The sequence below is a fragment of the Anopheles aquasalis genome, chromosome 2, assembly GCF_943734665.1.
Source record: "Anopheles aquasalis chromosome 2, idAnoAquaMG_Q_19, whole genome shotgun sequence".
Taxonomy (NCBI): domain Eukaryota; kingdom Metazoa; phylum Arthropoda; class Insecta; order Diptera; family Culicidae; genus Anopheles; species Anopheles aquasalis.
This window is the reverse complement of record NC_064877.1, coordinates 12,735,001-12,745,000: the sequence shown is the minus strand read 5'-3', so window position 1 is coordinate 12,745,000 and position 10,000 is coordinate 12,735,001. Positions and strand designations below refer to the sequence as shown.

Here is a 10,000-nt window from a genome sequence, read left to right as displayed (position 1 = left end):
CTTGCGTTGGGTTGGGTTTGGGATTATCATCTTGGATCTAGGCTGCTGCTGCTGCTGCTGCTGCTAATCGCCCAAGTTGCAAAAACGGCCACTTCTGCCAGCCGGTGTGTCCCAACGGGCCAAGGGGCCATAAACTAGGGGACCATTTACAGCAACGCCACCAGCACCAGCATCACCGGCCTCTCCGTCTAATGACTGAAGCAATAAAAGCTAAACGGTGACGACGTTGACGTTGACGAGTACCGGGACGGGAACAACAATCATCTCCAGCTTCCATCCAGCAATAAACTTGTGGTGTCACTTCACAATTGTCAATCCCAACCCGTGGCGGGAGGGATGGTGGGCGGGAAAATTGAAGGGAAGGTGCGCACTCCCACGAGGACATATTGATGAATCACAGGACAACGCGTGACAGTGACAGTGACGAGGCGAGACGGCACGAGGTCGGCAAGTGTTGTAAAAATGAAGGTCCAAACCACTCCTCGGTTTCCCCATTGGGAGGGGAGAGTGCCGGCCTCTAACTTAATTCATTACATTTCGTCCATTTTGCACCCCACTCCCGGGCACTCCTACTCCTTCCGGGGGGGGGGGGGGGGGGGGGGGTGGAGGGGGCACACTCCAATCGCTCGACATTGATGGACAATTTGTAAATGTGTCCCACGACCACGACCTCGACCACTGAACACTGGCGGCCACTGCAGAGAGTGGGGAGAGCAAACCGCATCGAATTCAATTCCCGAGGCCACTAACCGGCTCACCACCGGGAGCCGCTAGCCACCACGGTGGAGGCAATTTCCTTTCCCGTTCCCTCAACTGGCCCGGGTTCGACAGGTCATATGTAACACAATTTGTTATTTGTTTGGCAGCCATTTTCGATTTCGCTTCAATCAACTGGAACGCTCGCACGAGGTCGTGGGCGGCCAGTTGCCGAAGGGAGAGAAACTAAACAGAACCCCCTTCCCGCCACCGGCCTACCCCACTCTCCAACACAACACACTCCATCAGTCTTCAGTTTCAGGCCGCTTTTGGTCGGGTAACGGGTCAGGAAGTAGGAAGAAGATGGTCGGCAGGAAGGAAGTGGCTGCTTCGCTTTCGCTGTTCTTTCGCCACCAACCAACCGTGGTGGCTCATAAACCAGGTCAGCGGGAAAAAATTGGTCAAACGCCGCCCGGGCGTTTGCAAAGTGTGGCTCGAGGAATTGTTGCTCCTTGACGGCGGTGGTGGTGGTGGTGGTGGTAAGGGTTGGTGTTGAGTTGGGAAAAACTTTTTCGCCTCCCACAGCAAGTGGAATCTGGGGACGGTAGCATGGTAGCAGCATGTTGGTTAGCAATTCAATATCCTGTCCAAACCGGCGGCCAGGCGATCGTCGCCATGCCGACCTCCCCGCATCCCGGGGGGGGGAGGGGGGATCCGTATCAAAAGTCAGAGGCGCCTTGGATGATGGTTCGTCGCCACCAGCGATGACGTTTGCGATGGATGACACACACGGAGCAGGCCATGCCACGTCTCTGTATGTCGTCTGCTCCCAGGATTGTCCCTGATGGACGCCGGAAGATGTTCCGGGTTGTTGCGAAAAAGCGTTTTTCAATCTTGGTAACACCCTTCTGCCTCGAATGCGCGTGCCATACGCGTGCTCGAGCGTGGACGTGTTGTCCCGGTGAGGAGTCAGGACAGTTGTGAGCCTGTGTCTGTGAGGCGTGAGGCGTGGAGCGCGGGCCGTCGGGACGATGCCTGTCATTTGGATGAAAATTTATGCGATCTAATGGAATAGCAATGTGGGGTGGAAATCAGAGGGGTTGAACGGGGGGGGGGGGGGAGGCTCTCTCTGGGCGAAAGGTTTGTGGATCTTGAACCCACACCCCCGCGCCGGGTTTCCGGGGAAGGAAGGAAAGGGGACAACGGCGACCGGAAGCAAGGACATTGCTGAGCGGCGCTGGCACTGGCGAAGACAAATCGCCCTGACGTCACCGCCACCACCACCACCGTGCCGTGCCGTGGCGTGCGCAAACAAAGGCAAAGCTCATCCTCGTGGTCACTCCCCACCTCCACCGTGCGACACCCTCGTGGTCATCACCAGGCCCACCAAAGGGAGCGAGAGAGAGAGAGAGAGAGAGAGAGATAGAGGGCTCGATGACGATGATTGATTGGCACCGATGTGGCCTGGAGGCTCCCGGGGCCATCCGGGGAGGTGGTACCGCGAGTAGGCCACACCGGGGGCGTTTACGCGGGAGAAGCTTGTAGGCGCGTGACGGCGCGACCTTTCCCTTTTTTTCCCCAACAACAACCCCCCCCCCCCTTTGCGGGGCTGAATGCCACATCTTAACTCCCCAAACACCGAAACGGCAAACGGAAGCGGTCTCGGTCGATGGGAAAATCCAATTTTCGCCACAAAACGCGCGAGATCGCTGCGCGAGATGAGATGAGTGAACGATCATCATCGGTTTGTTTGCAGGGATGGAGTGATTCCGGGGAAGTTTTGGTGCGGGGGGATCAGGGCTTCCAATTAGTGGTTAGCGCGTGTGGAGGGCCCACCAACTCTCTCCCATTCTTCGCGTTCACCACAAGCGAGCTTAACGATGCTAGCGCTCGATTCAATATTCAACTTTTGCTTCCATAAACAATGCGAGGTTTCGATACGCTCGCGGCGATACGTTACGCAAATGAATCGCCGGGAAAAGGGGAAAAGAAAAGGGGGGATGGCAGGAGGATGGGTGTAAAAAGTAAGACTAAAAGGGGAACCCGGAGCCTTAATATTGTTTGCGAAGTTGTTTGGAATCGAATCGAACGGCGATGACCATCAACTGCAGCCACTGGCGCATCTCCTTCTGGCCCTGGGGAAACTTTGGGAAAAAACACCAAACTCCCACCTCCCCCTGGAGCTAATGCATCGCTCTCTCTCTCTCTCTCTTCTGTGCCGTGACGACGACCGAAGGAGCTTCATCCCATTTATCAGCACGCCAGGCAGAAGCCAAGGACATACACGGTAGCTCCATGCTGGAATGCTGGAGCACAGGAGCACCATCAGGAGTGCAGATCATGCCATATTCCTGGCACTTAGTCTGGATACCTGCTGTTGTGCCTTACCTGTTCCTTCTCCTTGTTGAGCTCTCGAGGATGATGGCGCACACTCTGTCTCTCTGTCTCTCTTCTTACCGACAGTCCAGGTTTGCTTCCTTTCTGCGGTCTGCGAAGGTAGCGTTTCTGATTTGATGCTCGATTAAGGTCACCACACATGCACATAAATGCACTCTGTGTCAAAAGCCAACCGTTACGAGCGAATCCCGAGGCCACGGAACAGGACTTCCATTTACATGTGACCGTTGTAATGGCTGTCACTTGACTGTACGTCTGCACCACGGTTACACCTTAAACACGGGGGCACCCGAACGAGACTTCTTGTTACTGGCGCATCCCCTATGGCGTTCCCGTTGCCAGAGGGCCACCGCAGGTGTTGTTGGCTCACTAATGCGACTTAGTATCGCATGATGAATGCGGCATTGTAATGCGCTCCCCAACCACCCACGCACCCCCACATCGCCCACACATGTTGCGCACACAGCATCAGCACGCCGTTGATGGCCGGATGTTTCGAATTCACTTGCACTCGTGTCTCTCTCTCTCTCTCTCTTTCTCTCCTTCTCTCTGTCTTACTGTAATGATGACTTCCGCGTAATCAAAGCTCAGATTGCGCAGACGGTGTACGGCCCGCTTGGCAAATTGAAATGACAAAAGAAGCTAATATCCTTTCACACCCACCACAGAGCACAGCGGACACGACACCTTGGCGCACCTTTTTGTGGATGCAACGACAACGAAACTGCGGTGGTGCTGCTCGCCGGGGGGTGCTGCTCCTGCTTTATGATGACACCTCCTCATCAAGGAGCACCCTCAACGGCAACGAGTAGCCTCCATCACCATCATCATCATCATCATCGTCGTCGTCGTCAGCATCACCATGAGCGTTGGTGTGGCGCACCACCGGATCAGAGCGCTTTTCCTGCGCTGGAGACAAAAAACATCAACCACCATTCCTGGGGCAGACCATGCCCGGACTGCCAGCCTTAATAGCACTCACGCAGGACACCGATGCTGGTCCCCGGATGCTAAACTGTCCTCTACCTCGCCATCCTTGCACCAGCCGGTGATATACACTTGACACAATCGCTTGACACTGCCAACCCCGGTGGCATGGTGGTGCCCAACCTTCCAGCACCAGCACAAACGGTTCGCTGTGGTCCTTCACTTTCTCCAGACTTTCTTTCTTTCGCCGGCCTTCAAACAGAGACTCCCTGGCGTTCCTGCTGGCCGTGCGGCTGCTGTGCCGGATGGATCAGTGTCATCAGAATGGTGATGATGCCTGCGTCTTCTCCACCTCCTGGTCCTTTCCTTGGACCGAAGGGTGCGGACGTGGATGGCAGCGTTTTTTGTGTCGGTAGGTCTGCCTGTGTCTATCTCGCGCCTATCCGCGTTTGGTGTGATCTGTCGCGAAGCGAATAAATCCCTCTTTTCTCCGCCCCACCCCGGGGATTTCCCTCTGTTACTTTCTTCTCACCATTAAGCCCCGTCCGCAGCACTTGCAGCGTGATTCACCCCGAAACGGTCCACTTCTCTATTTCGCTTTCTTTTCCTTTCCTTCACTTTCCAGTCCAGTTCCACCGGTTTCCTTTACCTCGTCTGCACTCATCTGCTGCTGACATCCGGATAGCGGATTGTCCGGATGGCTCTCCCTTTTTTTATTTTTCTTTGGGGGGATTTTAGCTTTTTTGTTTCGCGAACCAAATTGCCAGTACGTCCAGTACGCGTGATTGTGCGGAAGTGTTTAGACCCCGATCCCGGATGATGCTCCTTTCCCTTCTTCTCAGCCAGGGAAAACGAAGACGACAGTGACGACGGCTTCGTCCGGCGCGAGTCCGTCCGGTGTTCACTGTTACGCGGCGTACACGGCACCGAGAGAGCGGAGCAAGAATGGCCGCACAACGTGCCCGCTCAACGGCAGGAACCACACTGCCTGCTGCTGATGCTACTGCTGCCAGTGAGCTCGGCAATCCGCGCACCGCCGCCAGTCGGACCAGAACGAAGCGAACAGGCGGATGGGATCGCTAGGCCGCTGCCGCTAGCCTTTGTTTCACCGGAGCACCGGGGCCGGTTTTTTGTTGTTGTTCTTGTTTGTTGTTGCTATAGTGTTGTTGTGCCTTCCAGGGCTCGCCTTTACCTTCCCCTTCGCGATTCAACGGTTCCTAGCGCGTTCCTTTTAGGCCAAGATGATTTGTAAACAACGGACCGTTCTCCGTTCCGCTGCAATCGGTGCTCGGTTTGGTGAGATTTGCCGACCGTTTAGCCGGCTGGACAAACAGTACTCTGTGTGGCCGGAGTGTGTGCGAACCACACGACGTGACCGATGGTAATTAATGGCACACATACACCTCAGGCTTGTGGACGCTCCGGTGTGTCTTGAACTTGCACCACTTTTCCTGTGATGCTGCTCGGCATCCGTCGATCGTGGCCAGCCAGTGTCCGCTTGGTGGGCGAGGGGGCGGGGGGCGGAGATCTCTGTAAACACTTACTCATCACATTTATCAATTACGCGCGCTTAACGCCACCAGGACCTGGATCTCTGGCGGCGGCAGTGGCCACGGCAAGGGATCGCACTCGCTGCTTCGGTCACTCAAGCCCGAAGTGAAGCGCTTCGCGTGCGAGTTCCCTGGGTGGTAGTATCCGTGGTAGTAGCCACCTGACGCGTGAGTGACTCCACGAAAGGCGAGCTGAGTGTGGGATTCTGTACGCTGGAAAACCGGTAGAGTGGAATGTCGAGCGTTTCTTTATTGTGTCAAACCGTCCGCCTTTGGAGTTGCTTTTTGGCGAGACCAAAGGGGACACTAAGAGAAGGAGGAGGAGGATGAGACAGAAAGGAAGGAGGGGCATTGTTCGCACGAGATTTTCCAAGCGACGACGACGGGGACGAGGACGAGAGGAAAAAAAGGTCTAGGCAGCCACAAGGCACCGCCAGAGGCCGTGTCGTGTATCGCTTGCAACGCGATGTTCACGTGCCACGATGGAGGCGCAGTCTGGAGGGAGCCACAGAGAGAGAGAGAGAGAGATAGAGACAGCACGAGAACGTTGTGACCTCCCCCCTCCTGGTGGGCGTGGGTGATAAGAATGGAAAGCGAGAAAAAAGCGGGAAAAACCATCAACCTAAATGTTTCGCCGTTGCTACGGAATCCGCGTATCAGTCCACGGGCCACCATGCGCCATCGAGGACCACAAAGCGGGTGGCCCAAATCCGTGGCCGCTATCGTGGCAGGCAAATGGAACGCCAAACTATTACCATCATCAGCAGCAGCAGCAGCAATATCTCGTCTGCACTCCAGCTCGCGGCGGCTGTTGTCAAGGTCGCGGAACGGGGTATGGCCGCGGCGCTCAATTGGTTTGAAAAATTATTAATGGACTTTGAAGCAGGCGGTGAGCGAACGGGCGAGCGAGCGAACGAGCGAGCGGCCAACCGACCGCAGCATCAGGTTCGTGTCCAATTGGAAACGCGTAATGTGATCACTTACTCGTGGCACACGCGGCCGTATGCGGCCACAGCGGGGACCCTCTTCAAGCCATTTTTTACTCTCGATGTTTTCCTGTATTTTTTTTTGGTTTCGTTTTGGTTTGGTGGAGTTGGCCAAATACTGCAGCAGAAGAGCGTGCGTGATGGAGAGTGTTTTGGGTGGTGGAAGGGGAGCTCCGTTTTCCTCGAGAAGTGTACTGAGATGTTTATTTTCCTTTTCGCCACACCACCACCACCACCAACGAGAAGGAGGACAAACGACTAGAGATGATTTTCGTTTCGTTTGGTTCCGTTTGGTTCTTTATTTTTGGAACGTAGTCTGATTGGGAACGGAACTCCACGTTCCGTGCGTCTGCCGCCACCGAGCTAGCGAGCACGGTTACCACGGCGACTCTTTGAAGGGTGCTCCCAACCAGCCCAGGCTGCGATTAGAGTTTCGATGGAAAACACGTGAACAAGTCTAAACCGCACAGCCTACTGCTACCGGTGCTGCATTGTCTAGACTCAAACAGGGCACTCCTCAGGTCTGTGGCCGACGTCTATCACCGCTTTAGGAGCGCCACAATGACTGTAGGCTGTCTGGCCGGCCGGCCAGCTGGTTGGCTGGCTGGCTGGCTGGCTGGCCGGAGCATAATGGATGAGCTTCCCTGCTGTTGGCGCTCTGGTGCTGCCGTGGTGCTTCCCGGAGAAACCGAACGACCGAAGAGACCACCGACCGACCAACTCGGACTCGGACTCGGACTCGGTAATATTTGATCAAGCCTAACCCTTCTACGCAACCGTCGCTCTCGTTGGTCAGCGTGGTTTTTGTTTGTTTGCACACTCCACGGCCAAATAGATTCGCTTTCGCTTTATTTTTAGGTCCAACCAAGCTCATGGATCCCTCCCATGGATGGTCGGTGACTTTGGGGCACCACGTGAGACCTACAGGAAGCAGGAGATCCCCCGTGGAGTAGTGCTTACGGATCACCGGGAAATGTGCATTGTGCCACAGCGATTATGGCAATTTGTGGCGGATTGGAGACGTGTCGCAGCGAATGTGCGCGTGTGTCCAGCTGCAGCAGTAACCAGTAACCAGTACCAATACCGGTGCTAATCCGCTTCGACGGGTGGCAGACTCCGAGAGGTTATCAACCGGTTATGACCGGGGCGACCGGGGGCGCCATCCTGTGCGAAATGCGATTGTCATTCCAGGGGACACCAGGAGCGCAAAATGCCGGATTGTGCTCCCTCGACCCACCCGCCGGTGCGTGGGTATTAGCGAGTAAATCCGTAAATCGCTTCCCAATAATGGCGATTGATCGATTTGATGGTTCGGCGCGTTTTGTTCGCATTGCTTGCTTCTGAGATTCTGCGAAAGCGAAGCCGACGGTGGGGAAAGGAGATCACGTAATCGCGCGTACAAAATGGCGTACAGGAGACACGAGGATGGACACAATGGAGGCCGCAACAGAGCAGCGGAAAAGAGAGCTGCAAAACAAAATTGGGACTGGGAGAAAAACAATTCCTGATAAGCGATCGCAGTTGGAGTCGTAAACGAGCTCGTTGGTAGTTTTCGTTCCGATTTTAACTGCCAAACGGATGCCGCACCGCACCGGATCCCTGGCTTGCGTTTGCCATCTCGTCCCGGTTCGTCATCGGGGCCATTGCCATCCGGAGTGGGAGCGGGAGCGAGCGTCTTCGCCTTTGGCGGTGCCGGCGACCGCGTGGAAAGATTGTTTGATGAAGTTTAATGGATAGCAAAGAAAGAAATAAAACAACCGGAGGTGCACCCCCCGAGGGAGATTTCGTCAAGGGAAAACAGGGAGTTTGGGGTTGGGCTGGGTGGTAAGTTCTTGCTGCCTGCCTGCCCGCCAGCCTGCTATCCTCAACCCATCATCGGCATCATCATCACTGCCGCGGCACACGCAAACACCCGGGGCATCGGCATTGGAATGTTTGTTTTGAGTTTTTTCTTCCGAGTGCCGCTACCATTCCGCTCGCGCCATTTCAGTTTCCCAAACTTATCACATGCCTGGCACGGAACCGATTCGATCCCCCCGGACGGACACATATTGATCGACATTCAATCATCGTTTCGATTGATGCGTGTGATGATGGACGTACTGGGGGGGCGCGGCAGAGGTGCGTAAATCGAACAGATCTTCAATCTGCAGGCGTTCATTTTCTGATCCGGATTTTAGGGGGGTGGAGACCGACATGTAAATTTACTTAATCTTTAAAGCCGATCAACGCCCTGACTCTTCTTTCTTCTCCCATTGGCCTTGAACAAGCCCGTCGAAAGTTAAGAAAATGATTAAAACCTCAGCTTCCGGGCAAATGGAATTTGGCATTTCGGTTCGACAATCCCTGTGGCCGGCCGGTCGAGGGTGAGAATTCCATGGCACATGTCAATCGAATCATACTTTCAAAGCAAAGTAACCAAAGCGAGGAAACCGGCGAACCCGGACCGGATCCCGTTCCGGTGATTGTTGGGTGATGCGTCACGGTTCTACGCCCTCCACGTCTTTTTTCGGGGAATTTTCCGCCTTCGTGAATCGTACGAGCATCGTGCACAATCGTCATGCGCCGACAAGGCCGGCTGGTACCGGACACAGTGACAAGATAGCAATAAGCGTCCTTTTGCGTAGCGCTTTCAAACCCAATTCCCCCGGGAGTGACCAGAAGATGAGGAAGGAGAGAGAGAGAGAGGGAAGGGAAAGAGGAGCATTAAATATTTATCAAACAGTTCAGAAGAACATCGACCACAGAGCGAGGATATTTTGGCACACACGTGGCACATTTGTCTCCCGTGGGGGAACGCGGTTGCTGCTCGGAACGTGGCACAACACTTCAAACAGGCACATATTGCCGGCCGGTTGGACGGTTTTGAGTTATTTATCGGTAGAATATTTATTAAGAATTCACATGATAGTTTCACAATAATTACGTAGAATGTAAGAGTTTTAGTTTTGGTTTTGGTTTTTCGTTTGTTTTGTGTTGGTTTTGTGTTTGGTTAATACTAGCGAGGCCACTTCGACCACGATAAGAAAGGGAAGGGGAGGGAATTGGCCAGGAGTATGTTATTAAGCGCGGACCGCAGCACCATCGTGGAGTAGTACAAGTCCCTTGTCCCCGGTGCACAAACAAACAAACAACTTATCAACTCGTTGACTCGAAATGCTCCTCCAGCCCACCTGGTAGGAGCTATGTTACAATAGACAGGCCGCCGCGCCTGCTCTTAAATATATGATACAATTGCTTAATACATAATGTCCTCGCCACGGTTGTTGGGTCTGCACACGCTGTGACTATTTGTGTGAAAAATATTGCACGCGGTCACACGTATGTGGGTGGTTGCCGTGACCTTGTGCAGTCCGGTATCGTGTTCCGCTTCGGGATCCCAAAAGATCGCAGGATGTGCGGGACTACGGGGGCTGCCAGTGGCAGTGGCGCTCGACTAACGTC

The 10,000-nt window shown here is 54.5% G+C and overlaps 1 protein-coding gene across 2 annotated transcripts in view; it reads right to left on the bottom strand.

Moving 5' to 3' along the window:
• The window catches only part of LOC126581440 (tachykinin-like peptides receptor 99D), a 16,335-nt gene extending 13,112 nt beyond the window's left edge, over positions 1–3,223 (bottom strand). For both annotated transcript variants that reach the window (XM_050245100.1, XM_050245101.1), the window contains exon 1: positions 3,085–3,223. The gene's annotated coding sequence lies outside the window, so the exon portion shown is untranslated. The remainder of the gene's footprint in view (positions 1–3,084) is intronic.
• Positions 3,224–10,000: the final 6,777 nt, after the last annotated feature.